The sequence below is a fragment of the Ranitomeya imitator genome, chromosome 2, assembly GCF_032444005.1.
Source record: "Ranitomeya imitator isolate aRanImi1 chromosome 2, aRanImi1.pri, whole genome shotgun sequence".
In the NCBI taxonomy this organism is placed as follows: domain Eukaryota; kingdom Metazoa; phylum Chordata; class Amphibia; order Anura; family Dendrobatidae; genus Ranitomeya; species Ranitomeya imitator.
In genome coordinates, this window is record NC_091283.1 from 420,513,421 (window position 1) to 420,524,801 (window position 11,381).

The following is an 11,381-nucleotide window of genomic DNA, read 5'->3' on the forward strand; positions in this document are numbered from 1 at the left end:
TTAAGCTTTTTGTTCCAGGGAGGATGCCTGTAGTGATTGTGGGGGATATGAATTGTGATTTGGGGAAAGTGAATGTGGATGTGTCAGGGAAGGCTTTGTTGGAGTTAGTGAGTGATTTTGATCTGAGTGATATGCAGCGCGTGTGTGTTAGGACTGGCGGAACGCACCAAGAAAGATGTAATAGATGCGTTCGCAGTCCGGGGTCCACCGTGCAGGTGAAAACCTGCTGCTAGTAAATGGCAGCCTAATATGGCGGTGGAAGTGAACCCGGTAAAGCCACAGGTCCGCAATACCGCACTAAAGAGTGCAAGCAAGGAGTCAGCGAACACAACCCCAAGACACAGGATTGAAGTCCGATTAGACCACTTGCTGACACAACACCGCAACTGGGTGTGTTAGGCAACTATAGTAATTAGAGCACCGAAGTGCGAACTGTGCCGTGCTGGCAGACACCACTAAGAACCCAGACGTGGGTCAGGAAGCGCACTACTGGCGCGTGGCGCCGCACTGGCGGTCACAGCAATAGACGCTGATACGTGTGTGACACGTTGAGTGGTTAGTCGGGCGCTAGATAGCAGCCATACTCCATACGCGAACAGTCATACAATAAAGTAGGGGTATTTAATGAACGACTGGCACTCACAACAAACACACGTATACAATTGTACACTAGCGCATGGCCGTGCGGTCATGCGCAGTTTATATAGTTGCAGCACAGGAAGTAGCTACAGAAGTTTTGCCCTTTCAGGACCTGCCAAGAGGACCAATGGGATGTGCTGCAGTGCCTGAGCATGTGACCCTCGATCTCCAAAGGGAGATCTTGCCCTTGGCATGCTCAGTGTGTGCAAATAAGGACTTAGCCCCAGAGAAGCCCGCTCGCTGCTGCCCAGCACTGGCTTTAATGGCAAAAGCTGGAGAAGCAACAGCAAGCCTAAGCACCGAGTGAGACTGAGCCAGACGCAAGGACCGTCGTCTCTGCTGAGCAGGTTTACCTGCGGCAGGAGAGGAATGGGAGACCGCAGCCGAAGCGGCCCGAGATTCCCCCTGTGCAGAAGCGGGAACTCGACCCCTAACAGTGTGTGATGTGAGTCCTGTGTTGAATACTTTTTTTTCTGAGAGTGGAAGGGTGCAATCTAGATTGGATTATTGTTTTATTTCCAAATATATAACAGCTATTGATTATAAGCAAGAAAATGTTTTGTTTTCTGATCATGTGTGTATGAAGTGTGAGGTGGATATAAAGGTGGATGGAGTGTTTGGGAAAGGGTTGTGGAAGTTAAATGTGAAGTTGTTGGAGAGTGAAGAGGTGAGAAAGGAGTATGCAAGACGGTATGAAGAGTGGTGTAAGTGTAAAAGCGGTTTTGGGAATGTTTGTGTTTGGTGGGATTGGATGAAGAGACAAACAAAAATATTCTTTAAAAGTTTAGGGTATAAGTTTGCAGCTATTAAAAGAGAGAATTTTGTTAAGTTGAATGCACGTTTGAGTATATTGTATAAGTTGAGGGAAGGAGGGATGGAAGTGGAAGAAGAGTTATTGCAGGTGAAAAAGTAAATTAATGATTTTTTGTTAGAGAAAGGGAGGAGTATAGTTTTTAGAGCAAAAATTGATAAAATGGAACATGATGAGAAATGTTCATGTTTTTTTTTAAAAAGGTGTTTGGGAAGAAAGAGTATGAGTGTGCTGAATGGGGAGGATGGAAGAGAAGTGAGTGGTGAGGATATGTGTGAAGAGGTGGCTAAGTTCTATGAGGAGTTGTATGCAGTGAAGTGGAGGGATGAGGGTTTGGAGAGTAATGTGTTAAATATGTTAGAGAGTAAGTTGTCTGAGATGGAAAGGGAGAGTGTGATGTGTGAGGTGACTAGTGATGAGGTGTGGAAGGTGATGAATAGTATGGCACTAAATAAGACGCCAGGGGAGGATGGTCTCCCAGTAGAGTTTTACCGAGTGATGTGGGATGTGATTGGTAATGACTTTGTGGATGTGTGTAAGTATATGTGGTTAAATATGGAGGTGGCTGAGAGTATGCGTGCGGGAATGGTTGTGTTGATACCTAAAAAGGGGGATTTGAAGAATTTGAGGAATTGGAGGCCAATAACGTTATTAAACTGTGATTATAAGATTTATGCAAAATTAATGGCGAATAGGATGCGTGATGTGATAGAGAGTGTCATCGGGGATGAACAGTGTTGTGTGGTACCTGGGAGGCGTATACATGATTGTGTGTGTATGCTGAGGGATTGTCTGTGGGACTGTATGGGGCGAAAGAAGAGCGTGTTTTTGTTGAGTTTAGATTTTGAGAAGGCGTATGATAGATTATCGCATGGGTTTTTGTTTAGTGTATTGTTAAGAATGGGTTTTCCAGTTGATTTTGTTGGGAGAGTGAGGAGTTTATATAAGGATATTTACAGTTGTGTTTTGATGAATGGTTATGTGGGAAGGAGAGTGAATGTCTTTTCCGGAGTTCGTCAAGGGTGTCCTTTGTCACCTGTGGCTTTTATTTGTGCAATTGAGCCTTTGTTGTGTATGCTGAGGAAAGATAAGGTGGTTAGGGGCGTGCAAGTGCCAGGAGGAGGGGGTAGAGAGTGGAAAGTTAGTGGTTATATGGATGATATGTGTGTGTGTGTTGTGCGATTCAGAATGTTCGGTGAGGCGGGTGAAGTTATTAGTGTCCTTTTTTTGTGGTGCGTCTGCTTTTAAAGTTAATTGGGAAAAGAGTGAGTGTAAGGTTTTTGGAAATTGCGTTTTAAGTAGGGATGTTGGAGTGAATGTGGTTAATGGGCCTATTAAAGTATTGGGTGTGAAGTTTTCAGAGAAATTGGATGGGAAGGAAAGTTGGAATGATGCGAAAGAGAAGGTTGAGCGGAAGCTGTGTTTTTGGAGGTTGAGAAACCTTACGTTTTTTGGAAAAATCTTAGTTATAAAAAGTGTGGTGTTGCCGATTTTTTTTGTATATAGCAGTAGTGTTTCCACCAGGGTATATGTGTGTGAGGAGTTTGAATAGGATTCTGTTTGTGTTTTTATGGAATTCAAAAATGGAGAGGGCTAGGAGAGAAATTTTGGTGAAGAGATTGGAGAAAGGTGGGTTGGGTTTTCCAAATTTGGAAGTTTTTTTTGGTGTGAATATTGTTGTGTTTGTGCTGAAAGTGATAAGGGCGGATGGGAAATTTTCATCTATGTGTAGGTATTTATTTGGAGCGTATTTGTTTAAGTTAAAATGGAGAGAAAGGGATTTGAGGTGTCCGGTTGCTTTTGAGGTTCCTGTATGGTATGTGTGGGTTTATAAGTTTTTGGTGAAGTATGAGTTGTGTGATGTGGATGTAAGACTAGTGGAAAAGAAGAAGGCTGTGTATAGAATGATTGAGTGTAGAGAGATAGAGTGTGATATTAATATGGTTAGAGGAGCTGATGTACAAAAGGTGTGGAAGAAAGTACGGATGGATGGTATGACAAACAGACAGAGTGAGATTGTGTGGCAGTCATTGCATGGAGTGTTACCAGTAAGAGAGTTTCAGAGAAATAGGGGTTTAGTGAGGAGTGAGAGGTGTCCGAGAGAAGGTTGTGGTGGGTGTGAAAGTGTAATAAATGTGTTTTGGAATTGTCAGTATGCTAGAGATGTGATTGGAAGAATGGGTCCTTTGTGCAAAGAACTGTGTGGTGTGAATTTTTTATCCTTCGAGTTGTTCATGTTTGGTTTAGGGTTGTGTGATGGAGTGAAGGAGAGAGTGTTGTGGTTAATGCTTGCATGTATAAAGGAAGTGTTATGGGATGTGAGAAATGTGTATGTGTTCAAGAGGAAGAATATTGAGGTTAGAAATACCGTAAAGGTGATTTTGGGGAAGATGTATGTTTGTTTTTTGTGGGATAAGAAAAGGAAGGGGGAGGTGGATGCGGAAGGAATTTGGAAGGTTAAAAAGTGGAGATATTTTGTTAATACTTCTTGATTGTTTTTTTGTTATGTAAATATGTATTTTGAAAAAAGAGAGAATTTTCCGATGATGATGGGAACGGCTTTTTGTGTTTTAATTTTGACACAGCTGTTTGGGAATGTTTCTTCGGTTTTGGTTTTCTAGACCGTGAAATTCCCCATCTGAGGGAAAAAAAAAAAAAAAATCTGTTCTTATCAGTTTAATATCTGATACGTCCCCTATTTGGGGACCATATATTAACCCCTTCATGACCCAGCCTATTTTGACCTTAAAGACCTTGCCGTTTTTTGCAATTCTGACCAGTGTCCCTTTATGAGGTAATAACTCAGGAACGCTTCAACGGATCCTAGCGGTTCTGAGATTGTTTTTTCGTGACATATTGGGCTTCATGTTAGTGGTAAATTTAGGTCAATAAATTCTGCGTTTTTTTGTGATAAAAACGGAAATTTGGCGAAAATTTTGAAAATTTCGCAATTTTCACATTTTGAATTTTTATTCTGTTAAACCAGAGAGATATGTGACACAAAATAGTTAATAAATAACATTTCCCACATGTTTACTTTACATCAGCACAATTTTGGAAACAAAATTTTTTTTGTTAGGAAGTTATAAGGGTTAAAATTTGACCAGCGATTTGTCATTTTTACAACGAAATTTACAAAACCATTTTTTTTAGGGACCACCTCACATTTGAAGTCAGTTTGAGGGGTCTATATGGCTGAAAATACCCAAAAGTGACACCATTCTAAAAACTGCACCCCTCAAGGTACTCAAAACCACATTCAAGAAGTTTATTAACCCTTCAGGTGCTTCACAGCAGCAGAAGCAACATGGAAGGAAAAAATGAACATTTAACTTTTTAGTCACAAAAATTATCTTTTAGCAACAATTTTTTTATTTTCCCAATGGTAAAAGGAGAAACTGAACCACGAAAGTTGTTGTCCAATTTGTCCTGAGTACGCTGATACCTCATATGTGGGGGTAAACCACTGTTTGGGCGCACGGCAGGGCTTGGAAGGGAAGGAGCGCCATTTGAGTTTTTGAATCAAAAATTGGCTCCACTCTTTAGCGGACACCATGTCACGTTTGGAGAGCCCCCGTGTGCCTAAAAATTGGAGCTCCCCCACAAGTGACCCCATTTTGGAAACTAGACGCCCCAAGGAACTTATCTAGATGCATAGTGAGCACTTTGAACCCCCAGGTGCTTCACAAATTAATCCGTAAAAATGAAAAAGTACTTTTTTTTCACAAAAAAATTCTTTTAGCCTCAATTTTTTCATTTTCACATGGGCAACAGGATAAAATGGATCCTAAAATGTGTTGGGCAATTTCTCCTGAGTACACCAATACCTCACATGTGGGGGTAAACCACTGTTTGGGCACATGGTAAGGCTCGGAAGGGAAGGAGCGCCATTTGACTTTTTGAATGAAAAATTATTTCCATCGTTAGCGGACACCATGTCGCGTTTGGAGAGCTCCTGTGTGCCTAAACATTGGCGCTCCCCCACAAGTGACCCCATTTTGGAAACTAGACCCCCCAAGGAACTTATTTAGATGCCTAGTGAGCACTTTAAACCCTCAGGTGCTTCACAAATTGATCTGTAAAAATGAAAAAGTACTTTTTTTTCACAAAAAAATTCTTTTCGCCTCAATTTTTTCATTTTCACATGGGCAGTAGGGTAAAATGGATCATAAAATTTGTTGGGCAATTTCTCCCGAGTACGTCGATACCTCATATGTGGGGGTAAACCACTGTTTGGGCACTCGGCAGGGCTCGGAAGGGAAGGCGCGCCATTTGACTTTTTGAATGGAAAATTAGCTCCAATTGTTAGCGGACACCATGTCGCGTTTGGAGAGCCCCTGTGTGCCTAAACATTGGAGCTCCCCCACAAGTGACCCCATTTTGGAAACTAGACCCCCCAAGGAACTTATCTAGATGCATATTGAGCACTTTAAACCCCCAGGTGCTTCACAGAAGTTTATAACGCAGAGCCATGAAAATAAAAAATAATTTTTCTTTCCTCAAAAATGATTTTTAGCCTGGAATTTCCTATTTTGCCAAGGATAATAGGAGAAATTGGACTCCAAATATTGTTGTGCTGTTTGTCCTGAGTACGCAGATACCCAATATGTGGGGGTAAACCACTGTTTGGGCGCACGGCAGGGCTCGGAAGGGATGGCACGCCATTTGGCTTTTTAAATGGAAAATTAGCTCCAATCATTAGCGGACACCATGTCACGTTTGGAGAGCCCCTGTGTGCCTAAACATTGGAGATCCCCCAGAAATGACACCATTTTGGAAACTAGACCCCCAAAGGAACTAATCTAGATGTGTGGTGAGGACTTTGAACCCCCAAGTGCTTCACAGAAGTTTATAACGCAGAGCCATGAAAAAAAAAAAAATTATTTTCTCAAAAATGATCTTTTAGCCTGCAATTTTTTATTTTCCCAAGGGTAACAGGAGAAATTTGACCCCAAAAGTTGTTGTCCAGTTTCTCCTGAGTACGCTGATACCCCATATGTGGGGGTAAATCACTGTTTGGGCACATGCCGGGGCTCGGAAGTGAAGTAGTGACGTTTTGAAATGCAGACTTTGATGGAATGGTCTGCGGGCGTCACGTTGCGTTTGCAGAGCCCCTGATGTGGCTTAACAGTAGAAACCCCCCACAAGTGACCACATTTTGGAAACTAGACCCCGAAAGGAACTTATCTAGATGTGTGGTGAGCACTTTGAACCCCCAAGCGCTTCATAGAAGTTTATAATGCAGAGCCGTGAAAATAATAAATACGTTTTCTTTCCTCAAAAATAATTATTTAGCCCAGAATTTTTTAATTTTCCCAAGGGTAACAGGAGAAATTTGACCCCAATATTTGTTGTCCAGTTTCTCCTGAGTACGGTGATACCCCATATGTGGGGGTAAACTACTGTTTGGGCACATGCCGGGGCTTGGAATTGAAGTAGTGACGTTTTGAAATGCAGACTTTGATGGAATGCTCTGCGGGCGTCACGTTGCGTTTGCAGAGCCCCTGATGTGCCTAAACAGTAGAAACCCCCCACAAGTGACCCCATTTTGGAAACTAGACCCCGAAAGGAACTTATCTAGATGTGTGGTGAGCACTTTGAACCCCCAAGTGCTTCATAGAAGTTTATAATGCAGAGCCGTGAAAATAATAAATACGTTTTCTTTCCTCAAAAATAATTATTTAGCCCAGAATTTTTTATTTTCCCAAGGGTTACAGGAGAAATTGGACCCCAAAAGTTGTTGTCCAGTTTCTCCTGAGTACGCTGATACCCCATGAGTGGGGGTAAACCACTGTTTGGGCACACGTCGGGGCTCAGAAGGGAAGTAGTGACTTTTGAAATGCAGACTTTGATGGAATGGTCTGCGGGTGTCACGTTGCGTTTGCAGAGCCCCTGGTGTGCCTAAACAGTAGAAACCCCCACAAGTGACCCCATTTTAGAAATTAGACCCCCCAAGGAACTTATCTAGATATGTGGTGAGCACTTTGAACCCCCAAGTGCTTCACAGACGTTTACAACGCAGAGCCGGGAAAATAAAAAATCATTTTTCTTTCCTCAAAAATTATGTTTTAGCAAGCATTTTTTTTGATTCACAAGGGTAACAGGAGAAATTGGACCCCAGTAATTGTTGCGCAGTTTGTCCTGAGTATGCTGGTACCCCATATGTGGGGGTAAACCACTGTTTGGGCACACGTCAGGGCTCGGAAGTGAGGGAGCACCATTTGATTTTTTGAATACGAGATTGGCTGGAATCAATGGTGGCGCCATGTTGCGTTTGGAGACCCCTGATGTGCCTAAACAGTGGTAACCCCTCAATTCTACCTCCAACACTAACCCCAACACACCCCTAACCCTAATCCCAACTGTAGCCATAACCCTAAACACAACCCTAACCGCAACACACCCCTAACCACAACCCTAACCCCAACACACCCCTAACCATAACCACAACCCTAATTCCAACCCTAACCCTAAGGCTATGTGCCCACGTTGCGGATTCGTGTGAGATATTTTCACACCATTTTTGAAAAATCCGCGGGTAAAAGGCACTGCGTTTTACCTGCGGATTTTCCGCGGATTTCCAGTGTTTTTTGTGCGGATTTCACCTGCGGATTCCTATTGAGGAACAGGTGTAAAACGCTGCGGAATCCGCACAAAGAATTGACATGCTGCGGAAAATACAACGCAGCGTTTCCGCGCGGTATTTTCCGCACCATGGGCACAGCGGATTTGGTTTTTCATATGTTTACATGGTACTGTAAACCTGATTGAACACTGCTGCGGATCCGCAGCCAAATCCGCACCGTGTGCACATAGCCTAATTCTAAAGGTATGTGCACACGCTGCGGAAAACGCTGCGGATCCGCAGCAGTTTCCCATGAGTTTACAGTTCAATGTAAACCTACGGGAAACAAAAATCGCTGTGCCCATGCTGCAGAAAAACTGCACGGAAACGCAGCGGTTTACATTCCGCAGCATGTCACTTCTTTGTGCGGATTCCGCAGCGGTTTTACAACTGCTCAAATAGAAAATCGCAGTTGTAAAACCGCAGTGAAATGCGCAGAAAAACCGCGGTAAATCCGCCATAAATCCGCAGCGGTTTAGCACTGCGGATTTATCAAATCCGCAGCGGAAAAATCCGCAGAGGACCAGAATACATGTGCACATACCGAAACCCTAACCCTAGCCCTACCCCTACCCCTAACCCTACCCCTAACCCTACCCCTAGCCCTAACCCTACCCCTAACCCTACCCCTAACCCTATTCTAACATTAGTGGAAAAAAAAAATGTCTTTATTTTTTTATTGTCCCTACCTATGGGGGTGACAAAGGGGGGGGGTCATTTATTATTTTTTTTATTTTGATCACTGAGATATAATCTATCTCAGTGATCAAAATGCACTTTGGAACGAATCTGCCGGCCGGCAGATTCGGCGGGCGCACTGCGCATGCGCCCGCCATTTTGTAAGATGGCGGCGCCCAGGGAGAAGACGGACGGGACCCCGGCTGGATCGGTAAGTATGATGGGGTGGGGGGGGAGCACAGGGGGGGGGATCGGAGCACGGGGGGGGGGAATCGGAGTGCGGGAGGGGTGGAACGGAGCACGGGGGCGTGGAACGGAGCACGGGGGGGCTGGAATGGAGCACGGGGGGGTGATTGGAGCACGGGGGGAGCGGACAAGAGCACGGGGGGGAGCGGAGCACTGGACGGAGGGGAGCCGGAGCAGTGTACCGGCCAGATCGGAGGGCTGGGGGGGCGATCGGTGGGGTGGGGTGGGGGCACACTAGTATTTCCAGCCATGGCCGATGATATTTCAGCATCGGCCATGGCTGGATTGTAATATTTCACCCGTTATAATGGGTGAAATATTACAAATCGCTCTGATTGGCAGTTTCACTTTCAACAGCCAATCAGAGCGATCGTAGCCACGAGGGGGTGAAGCCACCCCCCCTGGGCTAAACTACCACTCCCCCTGTCCCTGCAGATCGGGTGAAATGGGAGTTAACCCTTTCACCCGATCTGCAGGGACGCGATCTTTCCATGACGCCGATAAGGCGTCATGGGTCGGAATGGCACCGACTTTCATGACGCCTACGTGGCGTCATGGGTCGGGAAGGGGTTAAATGGATTTTTAGAACAGGGAGCTGGAAATGGAGCTTGCTCTGTCCACTCCACGCATTGACCCGTTATTGCAGTATCTCCGGGAACAGTGCACCCCTTCTCTGATGCAGTTTCCAAAAACAGATTGAATTGAATTGAAATCAGCACAGCAAGTTGTCATTTAACCCTTTCTGAGAATTCTTTTCAGGGTCAAAGAAGCACGTTTCAGATGGCAAATGTAGCAATTTGCTCAATTTCACTGGACCATTTGCAACATTTCCTGTGCCTTGTTTTCACTTATGCATGTTCAGCTTTGGACCGTGAAATTCCCCATCTGAGGGGAAAAAAAAAAAATTTCTTGCATTTGGTTGAAGTTCTTTAGGTGCCTGGGGTACCCCGCCTCTCGGTCTTGGGTGCGGGTCCCACTCTTGTAGTGGGATCCAATCCCTTGTCGCTATTTGGAGGTGGGCTTAGTCCCTAGGCAACGGGTTGTGATCGCCTTAGCCAGGTAGTCCTTGGATTACTTGGTGCCTTTCCTTGTTGCGGAACACCCCCGTTTGTTGTTGCGGAACACCCCCGTTTGTTTCCCTGTAGCCATGGATTCTGATCCTGGTGATGTTCCAGCCTATGCCCTTCTAAATCATACGGTTCGGATCTATTTTGAAAAAGGTGGAGGAAATGGCTGTGGACTTAAAGGGAACCTGTCACCTGATTTTGGCGGGACTGGTTTTGGGTCATATGGGCGGAGTTTTCGGGTGTTTGATTCACCCTTTCCTTACCCGCTGGCTGCATGCTGGCTGCAATATTGGATTGAAGTTCATTCTCTGTCCTCCGTAGTACACGCCTGCGCAAGGCAAGATTGCTTTGCGCAGGCGTGTACTATGGAGGACAGAGAATGAACTTCAATCCAATATTGCAGCCAGCATGCAGCCAGCGGGTAAGGAAAGGGTGAATCAAACACCCGAAAACTCCGCCCATATGACCCAAAACCGGTCCCGCCAAATTCAGGTGACAGAGTCCCTTTAAGTTTGTGGTTGGCAATGTGCTTGAGCAGGCTCTTTCAGTCCGGAAGCACGAAATCCTGGCTATCCAGGACTATCCGAGGCGTGGTATCTACGATGTGACTTTCAGCAGAGAAGGTATCCATCAGCATGTTTGCAACCAGGTCATCTCCCCTGAAAAGATTATCTGGAAAATCCCTGACCTTAATGGGGTAAAATTTGCCATCCATGATTTGGAAGAGACCAGGCTCTTAACTGTTAAAATTTACTCACCTCATATGCAAGAGAGCAAAATCGGAAGATACCTGTTGGGTTTCTTCAAAAAAGTAAATTGTTTAGGAAAGGTTTTGAATGAATGCGGCATTTGGACCTCCAAATGGAGATACGTGGTGACCTGTGTGAAAAATGCCTCAAAACCTGGAGGAGTAGATTTACCACCAGCTCGTTTTAAAATTGGCGACCTCTAATTTAATGGCATGCTGTCCTTCTGTAGGAAATGTAAGCTATATGGGCATTCAAATTGTGACCCTACCTATGCAAAATGTGGGAGCCAGGAACATAAAACTGAGCAATGCCAGACAGAGAGTATGTGTACAAATTGTCTTGCAAAAGATCATTCTTTTTCCTTTTGTCCTAACAGAAACAACACAAAAGGAGCGCAACCTGAGAAGGAACAGCCTCCGGCCCCCCGCCAACACTCGGCTGGTTCTGCTGTCCCCGAGACAAAGGAGGGTGAGGAGGAGTCGATGGATGAGTCAAATGAGGTACCTGGTACAGGTGAGGATGGCTATACCGAAGTGAGGAACGAGAAAGCGAGACACAGGAGGGAA

General features: G+C 44.8%; 2 pseudogenes; both read left to right on the top strand.

Moving 5' to 3' along the window:
• Positions 1–4,110: 4,110 nt before the first annotated feature.
• Positions 4,111–4,157, top strand: LOC138668298 (U2 spliceosomal RNA; annotated as a pseudogene).
• A 5,372-nt stretch (positions 4,158–9,529) lies between these two features.
• Positions 9,530–9,670, top strand: LOC138668282 (U2 spliceosomal RNA; annotated as a pseudogene).
• The last annotated feature ends 1,711 nt before the right edge of the window (positions 9,671–11,381 follow it).